This window comes from Callospermophilus lateralis, chromosome 3, assembly GCF_048772815.1.
Source record: "Callospermophilus lateralis isolate mCalLat2 chromosome 3, mCalLat2.hap1, whole genome shotgun sequence".
In the NCBI taxonomy this organism is placed as follows: Eukaryota; Metazoa; Chordata; class Mammalia; order Rodentia; family Sciuridae; genus Callospermophilus; species Callospermophilus lateralis.
Genome location: NC_135307.1, coordinates 73259288 through 73268805, shown reverse-complemented (window position 1 = coordinate 73268805; position 9518 = coordinate 73259288). Strand labels below are relative to the sequence as shown.

The following is a 9518-nucleotide window of genomic DNA, read 5'->3' as shown; positions in this document are numbered from 1 at the left end:
CTTCTTTAAGTCACTGTATTTAAAGTTTCTTCATTAACTTAACTTTCATGCTAATTACTAGTTGTCAAAATGGGCTGAACTTTTCAAACTCATCAGAAAAGATGAGGTTCTATAATTGTAAAACTATGTAAGCTACAATATTACTTTTTATGGACTTATCCAGAATGTCCTCCTCCCTAACCAGGAAGATGAAGTCTAATTTACAACTCTTACTCTCAATGTGCCAACATCTGGTCTTTTTTCAAAGATTGTTTATTCAAACTGGAATCTGAATAAAGTAATTATTTCTAAATAACACGTATTATTGAGTAAATTAAAATAGGATCAATTACCAGAAACAATACTTTATTTTAAAAAATGCTTTCTTCATTGATGCTTTCAAATTCAGGTTCCAATGGCATTAGACACATCAGCAGAGCAAAATAAAATTTTTAAATAATAAAATTAAATAAACCTATCCAATCCAAAAGAGAGACAGACAGAGAGAAATGCAGATCTTGCTCCTTTTTGATTTTCCTGTGGGTGTATCTGAGTATCCATCTGTTTGGTTGCTACAGTGAACAGGAGTGTTTGTTGGTGTAATTACGAGTTGTCATTCAAAACAACAACAACAACAAAAAGTCTTCTCCAAAGAAAGTTGACTTCTAAAAACATTATGATATATAAAAATGCATAAGATTTCTTTGTATGTTTTTACATAAAGTGTTCTGCATCTTGCTAATACTAGACAGCGCTTATGAGGTGTCATTTGCTGTGATAATGAGGCATTTTTTAAAAGTAACAGAACTTTATCAGCATGAAAGGTTTTTCTGGCCCTGAGGTTGTGGCAGCAATAGATGCATTTCTAATCTTTCTAAATATTCACGTGATTTGATGTAAATATTCCTTTAAATTGCCCCCTTCCTTTCCGACGTTGTGGTCAAGCAGTGGGTAGGTGGGCACACGAGGATCCCTACAGCAGGAACCCACAGCACACTCAGGCCTGGGCTGCGCGGCTGGCCCTGCTGCCCATCACGAGATCCAGCTTCAGGGTCTTGTACGGGACATTTTAAAAAGCAGAAATTCCATCATTGTGACAACCAAGGCAAGAAACTAAATCCCAAACATGTGACCTCAGCCTCGAAGCTTAATATTTAAGTTTTCTACGGCTCCTAGGTTCGAGGGTGCAGCCACTGAACGAGTTTGGCGGTTGGCCAAGAGCGCAGCCATCAGCACAGACCCAGCCGGCGCAGGCGTCCCTCGCTCTGCCGCTCTGCTCTCCCTAATCGGCTTCTCCAGAATCGGACCCTCCTCCTCCTCGGGCCCTTTTGCTAGTTCTTCTACCTCTTAACCATTTTCTACGCCTCCTCCCCTGTGCTCCAGTCGTAAATGCCAGTGTTTTTAAGGACTGGGAGCTTTCTGCTGTCACATCCATCTGCCTCTGGGGGATTTCATTCATGACCATAACCTACATATAAACCTGTCACTGGGTTATTTGCGGCTGGACATCCCACAGAAATCTTTAAGTAGAGTTGATGAAAACGCAGTTTCAAAAACTGCCTTTGAAAAATGCTCCTTCTCTCTATTTCCCATTTTAGTGAATAATTCCCTTATTTACCTGTGCCAGAAACCCAGGAAGAAGCCTTCATTTCTTCTCCATCAACCTCTTAAGGAACCTACAGTCGAAGAGAGCAAAGCCTAATACTCTCAGCAGGGCGCATGCGCCTTCCAGGGGCTCAGCTTGTCATTGCCAGTTCACCCAGGCTCCCTCCAGATAGTCCAGATAGTGAGCGGCAGACTTGGTTCCCCGAGTACTGTGGCTTTGCAACACCTATCGCCAGGAGTGTCCATGGGCTTTGTGCATGAACTGGCTCAAGCTCTCCTGCTTCTTGGCTGTCCTGCCTGGGTCCTTCCAGACAGAGCTAGTCACACTCTCCCTCTAATGGCTGCTGTCCTTTGCACATGTCTTTACAGTGCTTGTATCACTACAAAACAATTATTTCTGTTTCTGGCTTTCTGTTTCTCCTGACCGAATTCCTTAAAGACTGGGATCGTTTCTGAATCATCTTCGAGCTCAGATCTATTCCAGAAACTGGCACATAGCAGGCTCAACGCACGTTTAATGAGTGAATGAAAGAAAGAATGAACGGACTTGCTTGCTTCCCAGTGGCCACTGGGACTAGGACCTTTTCTCTATGTCAAATACATGGTCCAAGAAGTTCCTCAAAGACAATGTTTTAATCAGCTTTTTCACTGCTGTGACTACAAGCTCTAACAGAACATTTGTAGAGAAGGAAAAGTTTATTTGAGGGCTCACAGTTTCAGAGGTCTCAGTCCACAGACAGCAAGCAGTTGGCTCCATTTGGGGCTTAAGGTGAGGCTGAACATCATGGCAGAAGAGTGTGGCAGAGGGAGGCAGCTCACACGATGATCAGAAAGGAGAGAGAGAGAGAGAGAAAGAGAGACTGACTCCACTCACCAGATACAACACCCAAATGCCCACCTCCCCCGCCACACCCTTCCTGCCTTCAGTTACCACCCAGTTGATCCCAGTAGGGTTTTTTTTTTAATTAATTGGGTTAAGACTTATAACCCAGTCATTTCTCCTCCTTCTTGCATCGTTTCAAACGTGAGCTTTTGGGGGACATAACAGATAGTTTCATGACTGAATTTTTCTTTCTAATTTTTATATAGAAGACAAAATTTTGAAATACAACACTGAGAAAAACCAGTATGTGTTTGCTAGATTAAACAAAGGTCACATTTTACAAATGGGCTGCTTTCTTTCTCAGAGGAAGACCACAGTTAAATTGAGGAAGAGAAGTTAATGTCAACATTTTTGCACAAATTTTCTCTGTATGTTTTCATTTCTTTCCTGGATGTAATTATGTCATTAGTTAATATTGAGACCTTAGATCAGCTACAGCACCTGAATGTTTTGAATAATATAAATCTAACTGAAAATTTATGTAGATTTTCATTTTCTTTAGGCTTCTATGTTTTCAGTGACTCTACAAAAATTTGCCCAAGAAAATTATGCTGAAAGAAGTTCTGAAGGCATTATAGATAAAGTATTGATAAAATCAACAGGAGTCCAGACTTTAACAGAATAAAGCAGGCATTTTGATAATCTTGATATTTAAAAAAAAAAAAAAATCTCTTTGAGGTTAATTTAAAAGGTAAATTGAATGTCATTTTAGAAGTGTAGTATAGTATTATGTTTTCCTTACAAACACTCTTATCTGTCACCAAATGAAAGAAAAATTATTGACATTTGTGTATGAGAAAACATATATGGGCTTGTCTTCTGTCTACATCTTCTAGCTCTGAAAATTGCAATATAGAAAAACTTTTTTAAAAAAAATTTAGTCGTAGATGGACACAGTACCTTTATTTTATTCATTTATTTTTATTTGGTGCTAAGAATTTAACCCATTTCCTCACACATGCCAGGCAGGTGCTCTACCACTGAGCCACAACCCCAGCCTCAAAAGACTTTTTTTTTTTTTTAAAGGCATTATATCTGTACAATTTGATCTTCTTCTTTTTTTTTTTTAAGAGAGAGAGAGAGAATTTTTTTAATATTTATTTTTCAGTTTTTGGCAGACACAACATCTTAGTTTTATTTTTTTATGTGGTGCTGAGGATCGAACCCAGAGCCCCGTGCATGCCAGGCGAGCACGTTACCACTTGAGCCACATCCCCAACCCTATATATATTTTTCTGAATGAATCACTTACAGGCAACTAATCATCAATAGAAAATGTTGAGAGAGAGACTGGTCATTTTCTTTAATGTTAAAAATTTAGGATGTAACATTAATTTATACACAGCTATTTACACTTAACCATATTTTTAAAAAATTCATTTGATGAATTTAAAAACATACAAATTTTAAAAGTTCCTTTTTTAAAAAGTTCTGAAGGGTGAAAAGAAAAAAAGGCCTTGGTAACTTTATACTATAGAGAACTGAAAATAAAGCAGAGAACTTTGGGGTCTGCAGAAGTAGCCTTGAGTTCTGGGTTAACTCCTCCATGAACTTCCACATGATGCAAGGCAAGCCATAGGACCCCTCTGCTTCATCCAGCAATTCTTCACTGTTAAATGAAGGACAAGCTCTACAATGTTTCCTCTTCACATGGCTTGCCATACTGGCCTCCCAGTTTGATTTTCATAGTGAGCAACAGATTCATCCAGGATGTCAGACCAAGGAGCTGACATGTTCTTCCTGAAACTTCCAGACTCCTGGGGACTGCTTGCTCCAGAAATTGCGTGGGAAATATGGTGGGAAAACATGTACATTATTTGAGTCACTGTCCATAACCAAGATTCCCAAACACCTTATTTGTATTGTTAATCCCTACTGCATAAGAACAATGAACTTCAGGTCTCACTCTCAGATATTCAATGATTTAAGTGTGATCACAGAACCAATATTTTTAATAAGTTTCTTCATATGATCCTGGATAACTCTATGTTTAAAACCATGGGTCAAGAGAACTAACTTCTCCTTCTTATGTGTTTAAGATGACTAGATTAACATTTTTATTATGGGCAGTTTTATCCATCACTGCATTTCAAATGTTCTATTCAACAGCTAAGTAAGTTAAATGCAAGAATAACTCAATATGTGTGACCTTTATCATAAATATATGATGAGTAGAAAATAAAGCATAGTCTACTGTAGTGAAAGCTACTCACATTTTTTCAAGATGTTGTCTTAAAATTTTCAAACAGAAAAGTTAAAAGGATTATAAATTGATATATACACATATATACATAGATATAAACTTAAATGTAGTTATCTATAGTTATATACAGTTATATAGTTGTATGCAGTCATATATATATTTATCTCTACCAAGATTCCATGATTAACATGTTACTACTACATTTCCTTTATCATGTAACTGTAAGAGTAAAAGAAATTGAAGTTAAAGTGTAAAAGACCGGGTATTGTAAAGTTTCTAAGCTGCAAAGCCTGAGTTAAAATGTAAAGGACCAGGTATTGTTAAGTTTCTATGCTACACCCGAAACCTGAAATTCCTGTAGCTGTTAGGACAATTCCCGGGACTGCCCAGTAGATATTTCCCCTGACCATTTAGTTATTTAATAACCTAGGACCCTGTGCAGCTTGGCACGTAGGCATCTCAGGGCCCAAACCAATCAGTTTGAATGTATCCCCCTCCTTAGGATTGACCTATCACTCCCGCTGATCTGTTCCCGCCAATGAATGTATTAATCATGATTGAGAATTGTTGTTTAATTTTCCCGCGCCTCGCCTCATGATGATTTGTTCTGATGTATGCAAAGCCCCCCCCCTTCCCCAAAAAGTGTACTTAAGCACTGCTCAACCCCTGCTCGGGGCTCTGGGCCGCTCTCCCTTGTTGAGTGAGCACGGAGCCCCAGCGCGCTGGATTCTTCAATAAACCCCCTTTTGCAATTGCATGAGTCGATCTCTTGGTGGTCTCTTCCTCCGATGGTTGGACCCTTATATAACTATTTATCCATCCATCCATCCATTCATCTTAATTCGGGGATGTCTTTCAAGTAAGTTGCAGTCATTATTATACTTCTCAACTGCTGAGAGCCACAGCCTAGTCGGAATGCGCCCCCCCCCCTGGCATTTTGCCAGAAGGGTTGAGAGGGGAGCCATTAAGATGATGCTGGATTGATTCAATTGTATATTAGACCTTTACACCAGTAATAGGGCGGCTCTTGCTGCCTCCGGCACCCGCTACTTTGGAGTTCTCGCGGGGTTCGAGAGTGAATGCCCGGGCAGCCAGCCTTGTGGAGGGAGTTCTGGTTGGTGTGTGGTGTTCCGGAGGGTTCCTGGGGAGTGTGCGTGGAGTTCGGGCAATAAAGTTTCCTGTTGTAGATACAAGTGCTTTGTGGCGGCTCGGTGATTTGTGCCCAGCCAGACTGCGACACTCAACAATTCAGCATGCATATTATACAACAGGGGTAAGCATTTGTTAATGATGTCTTCATTTGTGGTAAAAAAAAAATTCACACTCTTAAATGATCTTAAGTGATCTTAAGTATATTCGGGTAGCCTAAACCCCATCTAAATATACATTATCTGTGGCACCCCGAAAATACTAAAGGTTAGTTTTGCCTGTTCTAGAACTTTGTATGTATGGAATCATATAATATGCATTCTTTAGTGTCTGTCTTCTTTCATTCAGCATAATGCTTTTGAAATTCACCCATGTTGCCTATTTCAGTAGTCTTTTTTTTTTTTTAATTGCTGAGTAGCATGACATTGGATACATTTTTCACAGCTTATCTTTTTCTGTTGATGGACACTAGGGTTGTTTCTGCTTTTGGGTTGTTACAAACAATACTGCTACAAATGTCTTACCACAAACTGTTAAAAATATTTCAATTTTTCTTAGTTAAATACCAAGAAGTGAAATTGTTGGGTCATAAAATAGACTTTAGTATATTCATTTTATAAGAAATTGACAGGCTGCTTTTCAAAGTGATTGTATAATTTTATATCCCCATTGACAATGTGTAAGAGTCCCAGTAGCTCCATTTTCTCACCATTATTTGATGCTAGTCTTTAAATTTTAGCCATTCTGAGGAGGCATCACAATACCAGGCTTTAAATTATACTACAGAGCTATAGTAACAAAATCAGCATGGTATTGGCACCAAAAGAGACATGAAGACCAATGGTATAGAATAAAAGACACAGAGACAAACCCACATAAATACACTTATCTCATACTAGACAAGGGTGCCATAAAGATAGAAAAGATAGCCTCTTCAACAAATGTGCTGGGAAAACTGGAAATCCATATGTAACAAAATGAAATTAGACCCCTATCTCTCACCCTGCACAAAAATTCAACTCAAAGTGGACTAAGAACCTAGATATTAGACCAGAGACCCTACCATTCTAGAAGAAAAAGTAGACCCAACTCTTCATCATGTTGACTTAGGAACCAAATTCCTCAACAAGACTCCTAAAATGCAAGAAGTAAAATAAAGAATCAATAAATAGAATGGAATCAAACTAAAAAGCTTCTTCACAGCAAAGGAAACAAACAAGAATGTGAAGAGAGCACCTAAAGAATGGGAGAAAATCTTAGCCACCTGCACCTCAGATAGATAGAGCATTAATCTCCAGGATATATAAAGACTCAAAAAACACCAAAAAAAGTGTGGGGTGGGGGAGCGCAAAAGAACTGAACAGACACTTCACAGAAGAAATACAACCCGGAGGCTGCTGAACAGGATGTCCGCAGACGACCGGCACCTGGGCTCCAGCTGTGGCTCCTTCATCAAGACAGAGCCGTCCAGCCCGTCCTCGGGCATTGATGCCCTCAGCCACCACAGCCCCAGCGGCTCGTCGGACGCCAGCGGTGGCTTTGGCCTGGCCCTGGGCACCCACGCCAACGGTCTGGACTCGCCGCCCATGTTCGCAGGTGCGGGCCTGGGGGGCACCCCGTGTCGCAAGAGCTACGAGGACTGTGCCAGCGGCATCATGGAGGACTCGGCCATCAAGTGCGAGTATATGCTCAACGCCATCCCCAAGCGCCTGTGCCTCGTGTGCGGGGACATTGCCTCTGGCTACCACTACGGCGTGGCCTCTTGCGAGACCTGCAAGGCTTTCTTCCAGAGAACCATCCCAGGGAACATCCAATGAGTGCGAGATCACGAAACGGAGGCTCAAGTCCTGCCAGGCCTGCCGCTTCATGAAATGCCTCAAAGTGGGGATGCTGCAGGAAGGTGTGCGTCTTGACCGAGTGCCAGGAGGCCGCCAGAAGGACCAGCGGCGGCTGGATTCGGAGAGCAGCCCGTACCTGAGCTTGCAAATTTCTCCACCCGCTAAAAAGCCAATGACCAAGATTGTCTCTTACCTACTGGTGGCCGAGCCGGACAAGCTGTACGCCATGCCCCCGCCTGGTATGCCTGAGGGGGACATCAAGGCCCTCACCACGCTCTGTGACCTGGCAGACCCGGAGCTTGGGGTCATCATCGGGTGGGCCAAGCACATCCCAGGTTTCTCGAATCTTTCTCTGGGCGACCAGATGAGCCTGCTGCAGAGCGCCTGGATGGAGATCCTCATCCTGGGCATCGTGAACCGCTCGCTGCCCTACGATGACAAGCTGGTGTCCGCCGAGGACTACATCATGGACGAGGAGCACTCCCGCCTGGCCGGGCTGCTGGAGCTCTACCGGGCCATCCTGCAGCTGGTGCGCAGGTACAAGAAGCTCAAGGTGGAGAAGGAGGAGTTTGTGACGCTCAAGGCCCTGGCTCTGGCTAACTCAGATTCCATGTACATCGAGGACCTGGAGGCCGTGCAGAAGCTGCAGGATCTGCTGCACGAGGCGCTGCAGGACTACGAGCCGAGCCAGCGCCACGAGGAGCCGCGGAGGACCGGCAAACTGCTGCTGACGCTGCCCCTGCTGCGACAGACGGCCGCCAAGGCCGTGCAGCACTTCTACAGCGTCAAGCTGCAGGGCAAGGTGCCCATGCACAAACTCTTCCTGGAGATGCTGGAGGCCAAGGTCTGACGGCCCGCCCACAGAACACGCCCACCCATGGACAGACCCATGACGGACCGCGGTGGAGCCCTCCACAGCCACCAGCCTCGACCCCGACCCCTGTATCATGGCTCTAAGCTGTGCCAGCGGAGGGGCCTCCGCCTCCTGGCTGTGTGTGCAGACTCCTGGGTGCAGTGGGGTGGGTGGACGGGGACGGGACAGGACGGGAGGGAAGGGGCGTGGGGCTCATCTGTCACCCGCTTTTTCTTTGGTATGTCTTTCCTTCTCACCAGCAGTGCTGAGGCCTGGCCCAGGGCTGACGCCACTTGGGACTGGAGACCACCAGAGGAAGTGCCCACCGGCCCTCCTGGGGTGCGGGGCCTGGGTGGGCAGTGCTCAGGGCAGGTGGAGGGCAGGTCCTGGGTTCAGCAGCAACTCCTGGAGGCCCTGCCTGTGCCGAGGCCCTCAGCCTCCCTTCTCTGAGGCTAACAGCTTCCACAATCCAGATGGCTGCCTCCTCCTCCTCTCAGCCCTCCACCCCCCCCCCCAACACACACACAGCAGGAAACCTGGCTAGATAGAATCCCTGGGCCACCGCCTCTGTGCCCTCCCACCTGCCTGCCACTCATCTTCCTCCTCCTCCTCTCCTTTCTCAGGGGGCCTTGCCTCAGCTCACTCGAAGTGACTTCAGCCAGCAACAGTGACCCCAGGGCTCAGGGAAGAGCAGGGGGCTCCTCTGCTTCGTTCATCCTCCTCCTCCTCCTCCTTCAGAGCAGGTCCAGACCAGAGGGCTGGTGGGAGGTTCCCGCCCAAGGGCGTGGGGGACTCTCTAAGGCTGGCAGTTGTGGGAGAGGTGAGGGCAGGATGGGAAAGATCCCAACCAACCTTTGCCCAGAACACAAAGAATCAGCAGCAGAGAGCAGGTGCAGGTGAGCCCTGGAGATGGGGTCCAGGGGGCCCAGCTGCCAGTTCCTTTCTGGCTCCCAGGGCAGTAGACCCCAGAGATACCCATCCTCTGCATTCCACAGGGTCAGGTACACA

General features: G+C 44.7%; 1 pseudogene; it reads left to right on the top strand.

Moving 5' to 3' along the window:
- The first annotated feature begins 7225 nt into the window (after nucleotides 1-7225).
- On the top strand, nucleotides 7226-8507 carry LOC143393865 (steroid hormone receptor ERR2 pseudogene; annotated as a pseudogene).
- Nucleotides 8508-9518: the final 1011 nt, after the last annotated feature.